This window comes from Dromiciops gliroides, chromosome X (assembly GCF_019393635.1).
Source record: "Dromiciops gliroides isolate mDroGli1 chromosome X, mDroGli1.pri, whole genome shotgun sequence".
Classification (NCBI taxonomy): Eukaryota; Metazoa; Chordata; class Mammalia; order Microbiotheria; family Microbiotheriidae; genus Dromiciops; species Dromiciops gliroides.
Genome location: NC_057867.1, coordinates 53369717 through 53386731, shown reverse-complemented (window position 1 = coordinate 53386731; position 17015 = coordinate 53369717). Strand labels below are relative to the sequence as shown.

The following is a 17015-nucleotide window of genomic DNA, read 5'->3' as shown; positions in this document are numbered from 1 at the left end:
TCAGGAAGAGCTGAGTTCAAATCTAGACTCAGACACTTTCTATCTGTGTGACCCTGCCCAAATCACTTCAGTCTGTTGGCCCACTCTGTTGGCCTCAGTTTCCTCATCTGTAAAATGGGCTGGAGAAGGAAATGGCAAACCATTCCAGTATCTTTGCCAAGAAAACCCCAAATGGGGTCATAAAGAATTGGACATGACTGAAAAACGACTGAACAAAAATGGTGGAAGGAAAGATGGTTTGACATCGGAAGATCTGGGTTCAGATTCTAGCCCTGTTACTTATTGTCTTTGTCACCTCTTGGACCCTCAGTTTCCTCCTCTGTAAAATAAGGAGGTTGGGGGCAGCTAGGTGGCGCAGTGGATAGAGCACCGGCCCTGGAGTCAGGAGTACCTGAGTTCAAATCTGACCTCAGACACTTAACACTTACTAGCTGTGTGACCCTGGGCAAGTCACTTAACCTCAGTTGTCTCACTAAAAAACAAAACAAAACAAATAAGGAGGTTGGCCTAGATGGCTTCTAGGATCCCTTCCAGCTCTAGGACACTGAGCTTTTGAAGTTAGGAGGCAAGGAAGGGGCAGGCATAGGTCCTCAGATCCCACATCAAGAAAAATGCAGAGCTTTTCAGTGAAGTTTGATTGCCCTGATGGGGTAATTTCATTTCTTTTATACCTTGTAGATCAAAGCTCTTTGAATGGAAACATATACATTTTATCTGTGAGGAAGAAATATTCTTTCAGGTTCCTCCTTTGACAATTTAGGGAATGATCTGGATGATGGAGAAAGCCCTCCCCCAATTCTGACTTTCTATCTTCTAAAGTCCCTTGAGGAAATTGAATTTACAAGAGTAAGATGGGAAAACATGGTTAGATAGCAGGTCATCTGGGAAAAAAAGGTTCTAAGGGTCTTGGTGGATTGCAAGTTCATTAAGAGCAGTTCATTCTCATTCTGCTGTCCTTTCTCCTGTTCAGACTTGCTCCAGGATCATTGGGTTCAGTACATTGATAAGGTGGTGAATGTCCAGAGGAGAACAAGCAAAATTGCTGAAAGAACCTTGGCTCTAGACCGTATGAAAAATAGTTTAAGGAACTGGACACAAAGTATATTTACTCTGGAGAAGAGAAGACATGAGAGATGTCAAATACTTGAAAGGCTGTAGAGTGGGGAAAGCGCCTGTACTTTTCCTTTCTGCTGCAAAGGAGTAGGATGAGATGAGTGAGTAGAAGAGGCCAAGGATTGGACATTCACTTGTTAGCTGTGTCCTACCAGGGGCTTCCTGTTCAGGCTTGGGGGGTGTTGAGGGCCCTCCCAGGGCGGAGCCACTGAGGTTCTGGGGACCTCTGCCTGACCCCAATGGACAGCAGCGCTCACCTGAAGCCAAGGACAAAAAGGTAAGAAATGAGGGGGACTGACTGTTTCAGTTTCCTCTTCTGGCATTGGACTAGATGACCTCTAAGGCCCCTGGCAGCTCTCCCTCCTGGATTCCACAGCTCTGTTAGAAACACTTTGGAATGAAGGGCCAGCTTTCCCTGATTTGCATAAGTGCCTTGTAATGTTCCGGCCCATTTGTAGTCTTTCATTTAGGAAATGTGTTTCCCCCTCCCTTTCCCTCCTTTCTCTTTCATTAGAAGTGCATCCCCCTGATTGCAACCCCAGGGCTGTGCTAAATGCAGCTCACTCATTGGCTGGGTTAATGGGCCTTTGCCAGCTCAGGGTGCTGCTGCTTGATCCTCTAGGTAGTGAAGTTTGTCTGCCTCCTGCCTTTGAATGGACTGATGAGCCATTCAAAGTGATGGAAGGCCTTTTTGTTGTTGTGTTTTTTAATTAAGTGAAAAGCCTTTTTTGGCTTTGTAGGGGAGGGGGAACATCCCAAACTGTTTCCTTCTTTCTTGCACTTAAAGTAAGAGGAGCTAGGAGCATTGTGACTGGAGCCACAGCCAATCCGTAATCAAAGCTCCTGTTTCTATAGCACCTTAAGATTTGCAAAGGACTTTACTTACAACTCTTATTCGAGCCTTGCAACAATCTTGCCTTTAGGTTGGGTTTTCAGGGCTGTTTGGTGAGTGTAAGAAACCCATTTCTTTCCTAAAGCAAAAGGCCTCTGCCTTTGCCACATCTATCTAGAGAAGCCATCCCAGGAAGGGAGCCACGCAGAGAATTGCAGCAGCTTGGAAATTGAGTCAAGGGATTAGAATCCTGGCTTGGTTTCTGGAGAGTATGAGTGTGTGTGTGTGTGTGTGTATCCATGAGTGTGTTTATATGTGTATGTCTGTGTGTGTCTGTGTATGGAAGAGGGTATAATCCAAAAATCCCATCTTCTCCCAAAGCCTCTTTTAGGGATGGTCTCTTAGGTCTTCCTACTCTAAATCCAGGATTCTGTGATTAATATTGGATCAAATTGCACTAGATGGCCACCAGAGGGTGTTGTAGTCCCAAAGTGAAATGTGGTTTTCCTCTAACAGCCTTTTATGCATCCACTGTGGACAGGGGCTTGGAAATGTAAATACCTGTTCTGCTTTCCCATAGCCAGTCCATCTTTACAGGAAAGTAATAATGTTCCTAGCAGGTTTGAAAGCCAGATATAGGCAGCCTGGCCTGCCTGGAGCTAACAACCCATCTCTATGCGGCAAATGCCATCAAGTCTGAAATTGGCCATTTTGTATTCACTCATGGTCTTATTTCTAATGGCACCAGTCATACTTGCTAGTCAGTCAATAAGCACTCTAAGATCAGTTAGCGGGGGGAATAATTTGAGCTATTGCTTTTTATCCTGAGTTAAGGTACAACGCTAGTTTGAGGCTCAGAGGCCCTGGATTGTAATCCTGGCAGGGTCAGTGTGGGAACTTGGGCAATTCCCTTCCCATATGTGAGAGCAAAAATGAAAAGGTTAGCCTATGTAAGGGTCCATGAACTCCCAAGCGATTTCTATATAGCTTTTAAGAGATGCTTGAACTTGATTGGAAAAAATAAATTTTTATTTTCACTAACTTTTTTTTTTTTGGTGGGGCAATGAGGGTTAAGTGACTTGCCCAGGCCACACAGCTAGTAAGTGTCAAGTGTCTGAGGCCAGGGCCGGTGCTTTATCCACTGCACCACCCAGCTGCCCCCTATTTTGACTAACTTCTAACTGCAATTTAGCATTTCCTTCAAGGATGGAATGTAGGGAACAAAGGATTATCCTGAGAGTGGCTCTCTAGTTTTCAGCAGACTGCTAGAGGGGACTGTGTGACACACACAAAAAGATTGACCCCCTGGATTACAGGATCTCCTGTTTCTGCATTTCTAAACATGGTTATTCTAAAGCCATTTACATAATCAAATGTCAATTTCTGTTGTTGACAATGGTGATGATGACGATGACACAGGGCAGCATCTTCTCTGTAACTTACCATCTTAAAGAATTACCTAGAGCACTATGAGGTTAGGTGGCTCGTCCAGGGTCATACAGATAGGTTCCTTATATCAGCAAAATTGCAAGCCCAATACCTATCCCATATCCCTATCCATATCCTTAATATTAGTAAGCTTTATCAATGCTTTTTGTTTTTACTTAAGTCTTTTCCAGACATAGACTCTCCCACCTCCCCAATGAGCCTTCCATTATAACAATGAAGACAGTTTAGCCAAACCACTGATCATAACAACCACAGCTGATCATGTATGCAGCATGCCATTCCCCCAGTTTTCAGACTCTCTAACAAAGTTGGCAGATGCATTTCCTCATCTAGTAGCTCTTTCTGCAGTCTGTTGCACTGGTCATTGAAGACCAAGGTCTGTTTCTGGTATGCTAGGGCTCACAAGCGCAGACCCTTTCTTCAAAGCTTTGGGTTACTTTTTATTTTGCTTTGAGTAGGATGGAGGAAACCAGATGGAGAATCAAGTCAGAGGGAAGGCAAGATCCTTGTTTGGGTCGATACAAGTATGGTAACACCCTTGCATTGTGGCTTGAGTAGCCTAGATGAATTGGTACATGTGCCCTCCTTGCTCTCCCTGTTGGCTTTGAGAAATGCACGTCCTATAGCCCAGTCAGTTATGCACTGTTAAGAAGCAGGAGAAGTGTCAGCCCAGGTGGCTTGGTTAAGTCAGTGTCCTCCTCCCCCTGCTCACACCTACCCCACCTCCTGCCCACAGTAGTCATTCCCACTACCCAATTTATCTCAAGGCCCCACTCAAGGGTTCACTCTTCCCTGAAGCCTTCCCAGTCTACCATCGCTCACAGAACTCTCTCGGAGAGAGGCCTAGAACAGGCCTGGCAACTCCTCGTACATTTCTGGTTTCTATAACATGCATTGCTCTAAACACTGATGACCTTGGAATGCTGGTTACTTTTGCACATGTTTACAACATACCTTACACACTGGATGGCAAGTAGTCTGCTTCCCTAGTATAATTTAAGGAGACTAAAAAGGATCCCATTTCCCCAAGAGAAGCATACTCCCCCACACTGACCTAGGAATAGTCATCTCCTTTGCTTTTCACTGTATGAGATTCCATCAATAAGAGATTAATCTGACCAAGTTAGGTACCTCTTTTAAATGCAGTTAACCTAGGTGAACCAGACCTGGAGGTTTCAATTGGTTCTGATCAAATTAAATCCCAGGTTTTGAAGCCAGCAAAGACACCAAGGGTCATCTAGAGGAAACAGAAAAGCCTAGAGAGGAGAAGGGCAAGGCAACACAAGGAAGAGGCAGCATTGTGCATTAAATAGAGAACTGGAATCAGAAAAAACTTGGCTGCAAATCCTGCCTCTGGAATTTCAGAAATGGGAGACCCTGGCTAGATTCCCTTCCCTAGACTTCAGTTTGCCCATCTGTTCATTGAGGCAGGCCTGCTTGACCTCTGAGGTCCCTCTAAGGTCTCATTCCATGACCCTGTGATCCTGTATCACTTAAACTCTTCAAGTCTCAGAATGAAAAAAAGCATTTATTAAATGCTTACTGTGTACTAAGTACTGTGCTAATTCCTGAGGATGCAAGTAGAAAAAGCTGGGCAGACCCTGCTCTCCAAGGGCTCTTACTCTAATCTCCGGATTAGAGGAGGACTCTTTATTATATTAGACAATATAATAAAGATAATTTTATGTTATCGAAAACATTTATACATTAGTTTCAAGGAAGAGAGAAAAGGATGCAAGTCCTCAGCTTCTAGCAAAGCAGAAAGTGGCAAAACTCAGTGATCATTAAGTTAAATCTGTATATCAGATGACAATGCTATGAGTTGAAGATGGTGGAGGAAAGAAATGAAACCCACAGGGCTCCTGATACAATCACCCCCAAAATAGCAATAAAAGAACCCTTGGAGCAGACAATGCTATGTGGAGGCAGGACAGATGAGAAGGCACAGCGGTCTTCTGTCTCATTGGAACAAGTAAACCTGGTGATTTCCATATTTTTCCAGGCCACATGAGCATAACCTTAGATGGGTTCTGACCTCTAAGGTTCCTTCAGTATCTAGATCTGTGACCTTTGTTTGACTGTGGGCAATCTAGTCAACTCCTTTTGAAGCCTCAGTTTTTTTCATTTGAAAATGAGGGGACTGGGGCAGCTAGGTGGCACAGTGGATAGAGCACAGGCCGTGGATTCAGGAGGACCTGAGTTCAAATCCAGCCTCAGACACTTAACACTTACTAGCTGTGTGACCCTGGGCAAGTCACTTAACCCCAATTGACTCACTAAAAATATGTATATGTATATATGTATATGTATGTATGTGTATATATATATATATATATATATATATATATATATATATATATATATATATATGAGGGGCCTGAACTACATGACTTCTTCTATTCCTAAATCCAAGATCTGTTAGACCTTTGCAAATGCTAATTGAGGTTAACCAATTAAATGGAACTTAGGAATTAATCACTGCTGAGTAAGAGTTTGTGCTTGTGACATGAGAGAAACACACACTTGCCACAGGGGTACTCCTAGAAACCTGAGGGGGAGATCTAGCCACTCTAACTTAAGAAGAGGAGGAACAGAGAGTCATTGATAAATTAAAAATGTGGAAACTTGGGCAGGTTTGCAGGTAGTATCAAAGGAACCAGTAGATAGGGAGATATTGAAGAGTTGAGAGAAAGGGAGTGGGGGATGATTGTGGGGGGCAAGCTGCCCCCTTAGGAGGGGAGGGTATCAAAGGCACATGTAGAAAAGTAGATGACATGGAAAAGGCCTGCCACTTCCTCCAAGACTTGAAGAAAGGAAAAGATGGTGAGGGTCATCAAGAGGTTTTGCATTTAGACAAGATGAGAAAAAAGGTGTCCGTTTTCTCAGTAGAATATGAAGCACAGCCCTCTGCTAAGAGGGAGAGCAGGTGGTGGGGCTGGCTTGAGGAGGGGAAACCCTAACAGAAGTGAATCTTGGGAAAACTCTGAAGAACAGGAAGAATAGAGGTTATGACAGAGTTAGTAGGAATGAGGATCAGAGAATAATAGAAGAACAGAAGGTAAGAGCCAGAGGAATTCTCAGGGATGGTAAGGGCAGCCATGGCATACAGGATAGAAAACTGGCCTGGAAACCAGAAAGACCTTTGGCATTTGCTGCCCATGAACCCAGCTAAGTCACCAAAGTTCTTACTGCTCTAGCACATGCTTCTCTAAGATGATATGTCACAGAGAAGTTGCCACCCTGCCATTGCTGACCTGGATGTTGACTATCATTGAAATCCCAGGTCCAGTCTTTATTATCCTTGTAGTGAGTGGAGAAGTCAAGTGCATGACTGTTCTGTATATGGTGGATATGGAACAACGGTTATGTTATGGAAGTTCGGGGTGCTTCTGCACCTATATAGTATTTAGATCATGAACCCTTAGGCAATGAACAGACCCACCTCCATTTTTAAAAATCAGCAGTGAGTGCATTGCTTGTTTTCAGCAAATACAGTCTAGCGATAATATCAACATAATAAATGCTGCCCTTCCTCATTAAAAAAAAATCTCCATGATCTTCTGATGCTAAACAGCAGAGGCAAGAATCAAACCCCTGGACTAGAAAGCCTGTGCTCTTTCTTTTTTTAGTGAAACAATTGGGGTTAAGTGACTTGCCCAGGGTCACACAGCTAGTAAGTGTTAAGTGTCTGAGGCTTGATTTGAACTCAGGTCCTCCTGACTCCAGGGCCAGTGCTCTAACCACTGTGCCACCTAGCTGCCTCTGGCCTGTTCTCTTTCCATTGGGAAATCCTCCCTTCTTCATACTCTCAAGGCTCCAGACTCTTTACAGAGCAGGTGTTCTAGTCATGTGATTGCATGCTGGAAGCCAGCCATCAGTAGTAGTTGGCTGATTGATTGCTGAAATGCAAGGGAAGGTAGGGCTTTAAGGAAGTAGGGGGATGCAACCCTATCTTACATAATGCTGGGAAGGGCTCAGCTCTGAGATACTGGCAAGGACACTGCACTGGAATTAGGAATCAGGAATTGGTTGATAGGGGTTCTAGACCTAACATCACCACTCACCTGTTGAATGAGGTTGGCTAAGTCTTTTCCCCCAAACCTGGGCTTCAATTTCCTTGTTTCTACAAGGGGACTCAACCAGATGATCTTTGCATTCCTTTCTGGCTCTGTCTATTCTAGTCTTTTACAATGCACACGAGTGACATCAAGAGCCTGTGATTTCACCAGTGTAGGAACTCTACCTAGGCAACACATCTAACACTTTTAATCCTGAGGAAATGCCTGGCATTCAAAGGTTAAATGACTTGTTGAGGATCACACAGTAAGTGTCAGAGGTAGGATTCGAACCGGGGTCTGAGCACTGGAGCATTGCTACCTTCCCTTGGTGATAAAACAAATAGGGTAGATGTTTACAAATACAAAGGATTGTGGTTCATCCCTTCTCTTCTTTGGTATCTTTCCACTTATATAACATTTGGTCTGTGTTTTCAACTCTTGAGTTTTTACAGGATGTGGTATGGACACCTAGAACGTGAAAAGACCTTAAGGAATAGCCTGCTCCAGCTTGCCTGCCCTCACCTCTCCACCTCTAGCCCCTGGTGGCACGCACTTGTGCGCACGCTCATTCTCTCCCTCTTGCTCTCTCCCTCTCTCTCTCTTTCCCCCTCCGTCCCTCTGTCCCTCCCTCCCTCCCTCATTCCTGACGCATGCTTGTCTCTTCTCTACCCAGACAGCCTCTTGAATAGAGCCTCCATTATAACTGCAAATGAGTCATATGCAAATTGGCCAGCAAGTGATAATGTAGCACAGAATTTCATTGTATTGTTTATAATATAGGCCACCCCCTAGATAATCTCTCTCTGAAAGGAAAACAATATATAGATGGGAGGGGGATCTATCTCTTTGCCAGGGTGGAGTAGAAATTTCTTCTGCTTCAGGTCACAAACCTCTGTGAGTTAGTTACTAGATCCTAATGAGTTTTCTGAGTCAGAGAGAGGTTAATATATAGTAATAGCAACAACAACAGCAACAATTTTTTATACAGTGCTTGAAGGTTTACAAAACACTTTACAAATATTATCTCGATTGATCCTGGCAACAGCCCCGGGAGGTTGGTGCTGTTATTATTCCCATTTTTACAGATGTGGAAACCAAGTCAGGAAGAGGTTAAAGTGATTTGCCCAAAGTCACACAGCTAGTAAATATCTGAGACTGGAATTAAACTCAGGTCTTCCTGACTCCAAGCCCAGTGCTGTGCCCACTGCACCATGTAGCTACCTACACACAAAAATATGCCTTCTTATAGTTTTTTGGGTTTTTTTTTGTTTTTTGGGGTTTTTTTGCGGGGCAATGGGGGTTAAGTGACTTGCCCAAGGTCACACAGCTAGTAAGTGTCTGAGGCCGGATTTGAACTCAGGTACTCCTGAATCCAGGGCCGGTGCTTTATCCACTGTGCTACCTAGCTGCCCCCTTATAGTTTTTTTTAAAATATGGTAGAAATGTTTAACATGATTATAGTGTAGAACCTATATCAGATTACTTGCTGGCTTTGGGAGTGGGAAGGGAAGGGAGGGTGAGAGAAAAATTTGGAACTCCCCCCAAAAAATCTTTACATGTAATTGGAAAAAAATTAAAACGTAAAATGCAATTAAATTTTTAAAAAATAAAATAATTTTTAAAAAATATGTCTCCTGTATAGAGGTAGCTTGGCATAGTGGATAGAGTACTGGGCATAGAATCCCAAACCCCAGCCTTTGACACTTACTAGAATCATGAGATCATTTACTCAAAGCTAAATGGGATGTCAAAGGCCATCTAGTTCAAATCCTTAATTTTACTGATGAAGAAACTGAGGCCCAGCCTGGAGAATTAACTTAGCCCAATTCTCCCTGGCTCCATCTCAGGCCTTCTGACTCCAATGCCAGGCTTGGGATTGTTTCCTGACCCTAAACAAATCACCCAGCCTTTTGGAGCCTTGGTGTAATTCCCTAGAATTTTCTTGTTTTGAAGATTTATCAAGTCATCGAGGAATTGTGGTGAGGAAGTTCCAACACCATAGGGAAAGGATTTCCCATTTATATTTCAATTAACCAGTCAACAACCATTTAGTAAGTGCCTACTGTGTGCCAGTCACTGTCTTGTTGCCCTCAAGAAACTAACGTCCTATTAGGGTGATAGATGTGATGTTTAAAATCTAAACTGTGGTCGCCTTAAATTAGAAGCTTCAGCACCAGTCTTTGGGCATTAAACATTTATTAAAGCATACAGGTGTTCAGAAAGTTAAGAAAAAGCCTATCTCGCATAGAGTTCCAGCCTGGTTGGGTTCTTCCTCAAGCCCTCATCTGGGACCCTGCTTTAATCAGGAACTGTACAGCAAGCTGACTGTGGAAGCTTTTTATAGGTCTGGAACAGAGGCGGTCCTTACACACTGCTTCAAGCTGATTGGTTGGCATCATCCAAATCCATTGGCTCTGAAGGTGTTCTCAAGGTGTGATTACAATCCAGTTAACTTGAAGTAGGCTAATCAGCAGTTGATCACTCTCACTTGATTCAATCAGTCTAGATTAATCTCCAGGTGGGTCTTTGAGTATCTGCTAAATCTCAATATTTCATCACATAGAACAGCTATTGGGGAGCTGTGGCCAGGGAGGGGAGCTTTATTCTGGGCAGTGACAGGACCTATGAATGGAGCCATAGGGCAAATGGTCCCATCTTTTCCAGTAAAAAATAGGCATGTTGATTTAATTAGTGTTCTTTGATTGAGAGGTGAAAAGCAGGACAGGAGGTACACAGGGTAGGAGGGCAGGTGGCAAGATGCCTAGGCTTATTGGCTAGGCCATTTCCACACCCCCCCCATGGCTAGAAGCAATGTAGCATTATTGGGAGGGGTCAGGGTGTGTGTGTGTGTGTGTGTGTGTACACGTATAAAAGCATCTCTTTGTTTTCCTCCTAAAGAGAGCAGTGATTAGAAAAATGGATAAAATAAAGCTGTGATTGGAAGCTGTACTTGTATTCTAGATAATAGATTTATGAGCTTGGATTTTTACTGTAGTATCATAGGTTTACATCTGAAAGGGAAAACAAGTTCAGAGAGTTTAGGTGATTTACCCAAGGTCACACAGCCAGTAAGTGTGGGAGGCAAAATTGGAAGCCAGGTTTCCCTGACTCCAAGTCTGGTGCTCCATCCACTATACCTGTGCAGTATTTTTTTTTATTGCCTGGTGTCCCTGCTGGATGACCATGGGGATCTAAAGCAAAGTGCAGTAATACTCTGAGATTTCTAAGCTCACCTAGCTGGATGTTTAATGCTCAAATTATGAGGGAGGCAATATTACCATTTTCTTTATAGGCTACAGGAGGAGAAGTTAAGGGAACCACCCCAGGTCACATAGTCCAGAACCAAGATTTTAAACGGGCATCTTCTGACTCCTCATTCTATGTGTGATCTGGTTTACTAAGCTGCCCCACAATCTCAGACATTGAGGAACCCTCCCTTATTACATCTTAGAGCATTCTCGATCTCCAGACAATCCAGGGAGGTATCTGAGAAGCTCCCTAAGAAACAGGCAAGGAAGAACAGCTTTGAGCCTCCATTTAGGCCCTAACTCCTTAAGCTATGTGTTGCAACCCTAGGAGCCATGTAACTGAATGTGGAAGTTGCAAAAAAATTGGCAACAGTAAAAGGTTCTGTATACCAATTTTATATACCTGTATACGTGGGGTGGCATAAAATTTCTTGGGCAAAAACGGGTTGTGAGTGGAAAAAGTTTAAGAAACCCTGATCTAGGCTGTGCGGAGCCTTGCAGTGACCTTTGCTTGCCAGGTGAGGCCTGCAGCTTGAGTCACTTCTGGCCTCTCAATTAATTCCCCTGATGACTTCCGTTTGATTCTTCTTGTTACATTACAATAAATAAATTGGCAATTTATAGGGAAATGTATGAGGCCTCCCCAGTGCCTGCTAGACCTCCAGCCCTGTGAGTTGTAGCCTATGCTATAAAAGTCAACAACAGAGGAATGAGTGGGATGTGACTAGCATGAGGAAGGGGCTGCCATCACAGAAGCGCAGAGTCCAAGAGTTTCAGAAGCCATCTTGCTCAACAGCTTCCTGATCAAGAACCCCCTCTTTAACATCTCCAGCTTCTTCTGGAACCCTTCCAGTAGCAGGGAACTTACTACCTACCAAGAGAGAGTTCCGTCATTAGGAAGTTTGTATGGTGTTTTTCTCCTTAGATCAAGCCTAAATCTTCCTTTTTCCAACTGCCATGGCTCTTAGTTTGGGCCCAAGCAGAAGAAGTTGGATCATTCTTCTCAGATATTTGAAGACAACTGTCCCCTTAAGTGTTCTCCAAGTTAAACATCCCTAAGTCCTTCAGCCTGTCCTCTTATAGCATGGTCACCAGCCCCTTCACCTTCCTTATCACCCTCCACAGAATGGCTTGCAGCTTGTCAATATCCCTTTCAAAATGGGGAAGGGGGCAGAGCTAAGCGCAGTCCTCTATAGGTGCTCCGCTAAAGACACATTTTAGACACAATGCTCTCCTTCGATGTGACTTTCTCTGAGTACCACACTGGGAAGTTTAGCATACAGGAATAGGTTAAGAATCTATGAGTGGACCTTATCCAATGTTAATCTCTTCTTTAATTGATAGAACAATGCAGCCCCAATGCCAGCTGGCAATAAAATGCTCAGATTGATTTGGAAAGAGGCTGAGCTGGCCTGGTGGGCAAATGATGCACCACCCCGCTCTTTCCATCCATTTGGTGCAGACCTTTTAAAATCAGGCAAATGTCAAGGGGGCCTGGAGATGTCACCTTGACTTTGAATGGGCAATGATTAAATATCAGACATTATTTCCTTTGATGTGTCTGTGCTTTCAGAAGAGGGTAAAAGTATTGATTGAGGCCTCCAGGAAGGCTCAGGCCCACGATGCCAATGAAAGCTGTGAGATGTGTCACAGCTCGACTTGATTAAAGGAGACTTGCTGGACAGGTGAAGGTATCTGGCAGCCTTGGTTTAATCTAGCTGGCTCCATCCCCACCTTTGTCTCCAGAAGGCCGATAGCTTCTGGGGGTGGGGAGGGCTGGAAATGGGGGCTACCAATCTTGTCCATCAATGGGGACAGAAGAGTTTGTTGCTGCTCTCTGTACTCTACCAATACTCATCATAGGGTCATAGAGCTTAAGCTGACAGCCACCTTCAAGGACAGGCAGTTCGAACCCCTCATTCTGTACAGGCAGAAACTGATGTACAGGAAGGGGAAGCAGCTTCATATAACCGTAGAGATTGAGCTGGAAGGAACCTCAGGGGCCATCTGGTTGATCTCCCTGCTTTCCTTTTTTTGTGGGTCAATTGGGGTTAAGTGACTTGCCCAGGGTCACACAGCTAGTAAGTGTCAGAGGCCGGATTTGAACTCAGGTCCTCCTGAATCCAGGGCCAGTGCTTTATCTACTGCGCCACCTAGCTGCCTCCTCATCTTCCTTATTTTACAGAGGAAGAAATTGGGTCTCAGGAAGGGGAAATGGTTATGCATAGGATCCTAGATTCTGAACTGGAAGTGACCCCAGAGGTTATTTCATTTTTCCATAGAAGGAAACTGGGGGTAGGAGCGCTGACATGATTGGGGATCATTGACTCAGTGATCAAATGATGGTAGGGAGCTTAGAGGTCATTTAGTCCAACCCCCTTATTTTACAGAGGAGGAAACTGAGGCCCAGGGACAGATGACTTCATAGGATCATATATTTTGAGCTGAAAGGGACCTTAGAAGTAATTTTATATGAGTAAACCGAGGCTTAAGTAAATGAAGTGACTTATCCAAGGTCCCACATGGGATCTATAGATTGTGAGCTTGAAGGACCCTCAGAGGTCAGCTTGTTAAATTTCCTCCATTTGACAGATGTGTAACTTGAGACTCAGAGATGTTGAGTGACATAGGCTCACAGGCTCACAGAATTATAGGTCATTTAATACAACTTCTCATTTTCTGTAGGAGGAAATTGAGGCCTAAAGAGAAAGGAGTGACTGGTCCAAGATCACACTGACAAAGTTGGGGTTTAAATCCAGATTGCCTAACTTCAGAGCCAGTGGTTTTCCTCCTGCAGAACGTGGCCAAAGTCAGGATTGTCAGATCAATCCCGGTGTAGATCATTCAGTCACTGATGGCAGCCTCAGTTCTAGGTTACCAAGGATGCCAAACACATGCCCCTCAAGTGGGGAGTCATTAGAGAAGGATCTGAAGGGTGAGGAACTTACTAGGGCAAAAATGAGCCTGTGCCTTGGGCTGGAATTCATTTTTGTTAGGGTGGTTTCTCTTGTCAACAGTAGAACAGGATAATGGACAGAATGCTGGAGTTGAAGTCAGCAAGGTCTGGGTTCAAATCCGCCTCTGACACCTAGTAACCATATGACGCTGGACAAGTCACTTAACTGCCATTTGACTCAGTTTCCCCATATGTAAAATGGGGATGATAATAATACGTATTTCATGGGGTTGTTGTTAGGATCAAAAGAGATAATGCCTGTAATACTTTGGAAACATTAATGTCTAAAGAAGAAAGGAAATAAGCATTTTAAGTGCCTACTATGTGATAGGCATTATGAAAAGAACTTTACAAATATTTTATTTGATCCTCGCAATAACCCTGGGAGATAAGATCTTCTTATCCACATTTTACAATTGAGGTAATAGGCACATGGAGATTCAGTGACTTGCCCAGGGTCATATGGCTAGTAAGTGTCTGGACTTGGGTTTGAACTCAGGTTTTCCTGACTCCAGGTCTAGTGTTCTTTGCACTCTGGTGCCACCTAGCAATCTGCTACAGAAAGGGCAGACATTATGATAATAATGACTAGAAATCTAACCCTGGTTGGTTCTGTTCCCATTGCAGCTACTTCTTAGCTCTGTGACCCCAGCCAGTCAAGTTTTGACCTTTCTCAGCTTCAGTTTCCTTATCTGTGAAATGGGAATGATTACCTCACAGGGTAAAATGCGACCATGTATGTGTCCATATATGCATACATACAAATAGATATTTCCGTAATAACCTTCAAGAACCACGTAAATGTGTTCTGAATAATATTAGCAGAACTCTCAGCTAGCCATGTCCCAGTGTGAATCAGTTACCGAATTGTTCTCTTCTTAGCACCTGATAGTGATCCACACTGTAAGAATGGGCATTTTGATTGGGAACTAGAAAGAAAGGCAGTGCAGGGAGACAGCAATAGGGTACACTGGGCAGCTAGAGAGTAGCATGAGGACAGCTGTCTGAGGACTGAATGTGGGAGATAGGCCTCCCAGGGCCTAGACACCCTGGGACCAGTCTGTGCACTGAAAGATTTAGTTCCTCTGAGCATCAGGGCCCTCAGCTCCCTAGAACTTCTGTAGATACACCACGAGGAAGCTGCAGTGATTCACAAGGGTCTAGTCACTTGGTTTGTACTTGGTAAGCTCACTGGAAGTAAGGTATGTGAGCTCTGCTGAAGAAGTGCGTTTTGAGAGCCATTGCTTTTCTTGGCAGTTACTGTCTCCATGTTGGCATCTTTTTTTAATTTCAGTCTGAGCCCAATTGGCATAACATGTGGGGGAGGGGGGTGTGAGGCATTCCCAGAAACCCACCAGCTCTTTTGTGGACCATTGGGACCAGATACCTGAGCATTTATGGCAATCCACAAGTGGGCATCAGCCCAATCTCAGCTTCCCCATCTGATGGTATTTATGAAGGAACCATCTGCATGCCATAGAGCAGACACAGAAGCCTCCACATACCTAGAAGTAGTCCTTGCCCCTCTCTGGGGGTGAAATTAATCCTTAGTATGATTTCTCAAGTTAGAATAATTCCCTGCTTCTTACTACCACCAGCAAATATTTATGGGGTGGGAGGAAGAGGTGAGGAGAGGCTGGTTTACATCCTAGCTTCTTCTTCTTTTGAGGGGCATGGCAATGAAGGTTAAGTGACTTGCCCAGGGTCATGCAACTAGTAAGTGTCAAGTATCTGAGGCCACATTTGAACTCAGGTCCTCCCAAATCCAGGGCTGGTTATTTATCCACTGTGCCACCTAGCTGCCCCCCAACATCCTAGCTTCTTAAAATGTGGGTCATGTAACTGAATGTAAGGGTCATGAACAATTTGGCAATAGTCAAAGGTTATGTATACCCCTTTTATATACCTATATACCTGGGGTCATGTAAAAATTTCTTAGGTGAAAAGAGGCCACCAGTGGAAAAAGTTTAAGAAGCCCTGGTTTATATTAGTCAGTCAGCAGGTATTTATTAAGCATTTGAGATACCAGGAAAAGCAGAACCATGGTCCTCTCCCCTCCAAAGAGCTCCATTAGAAAATGGAGGAAACGGTCATTTAAAAACTCTAAAATGGGGGAGTTGAGCTAGATGATTGTGGAGGGCTCTTCCAGATCGAAACTGGGATCCTCTCTATTTCATGGGAATCACGGCTTGCAATATGGTAGCTTCATACCATCAAGGCTTTGAGGATCATGGGATCTCGGAGGTAGAGTCTTGACTCTTTAGATTTAGAGGATCTCACTCAGTTGGATTCCTGACCTGACTACTTGAATGACCACCAGCTATCAAATGAGGCCCTCAGGCCAAGTAATCTGCAAGGTCCTCCCAACTCTGTATGTATGATCATAATAACAGTATTTGTTTGCAGAGGGCTTTACATATGTTATCACATTTGATCCTCACAAAAATCCTGCGAGCTAACTGCTACTCTTAGCCCCATTTTCTATATGAAAAAACAACGGAGGCCAATAGAGATGAAATAAATGGCTCACTCAGGGTCACCCCACTAATACATTTCAGAGGAAGGCTTTTAATTCAGGTCTTCCTGACTTGAAATCCAGCATCCTATCCTTTCTGCTGCTTAGCTGCCTTCTAGGCCTTTTGTGACCCAATGTGCTTTAGGGTCATAAGCTTCTATTCATATAAGCTTGTTTTTAGAAAATGCAAATGTTTTATGAAGGACTAAATATATTAAATATTATCAGCCACTCCTTAGTGTGGCTGAAATATCTGAAATCTGTTTTCAATAGAAGGGGGAAAAAGAACACTAATTTATAGGCAAGGTTAGAGTGGAATTTTATGTAAGTATATGGAACGCTTTTGGACACACAGAATCCTGTTATATGTACCACTTAGTATGGGAAGCACTAGTGTCCAATAAATATAGCTCCCTGTGGATGTCCGTAAATATTCAATATTCATTGATGCTGATGATATACAGACCCTGCGACAGATTTCCATCCTGTCTGCCTCAAGGGAAGGTTTCCCAGAGTCCTACAGAATGATACTCCAATATGAGAAGGTACTGTGATGAGGAGGAAAAGAAGCTTTTTTTCCTCTTCTCTCTCTGAATAACTTATATCTCCATTTGAATTTTTCAAAGAAAGCCAAAGGAGAAATTAATGAAAAATTGCCTGTTTTTTAAAAGAATTTTGATTCAGATTTTAACATTTCTGAAAATATATGATTATGGAAATGCATTGAAATCACATTTCTAATATCAAGCTGAAACCTATGTTCTTGCCTTTTCATAATAAATATCAGGAACCCTTTTTCCCATAGGCAGATAATAAATTTTCTATTTAAAAAAATTAAATTTTT

General features: G+C 43.5%; 1 protein-coding gene across 4 annotated transcripts in view; it reads left to right on the top strand.

Moving 5' to 3' along the window:
* Positions 1 to 17015, top strand: part of FGF13 (fibroblast growth factor 13) — a 492554-nt gene that overhangs the window by 339764 nt on the left and 135775 nt on the right. The gene's annotated exons all lie outside the window — the stretch shown is intronic.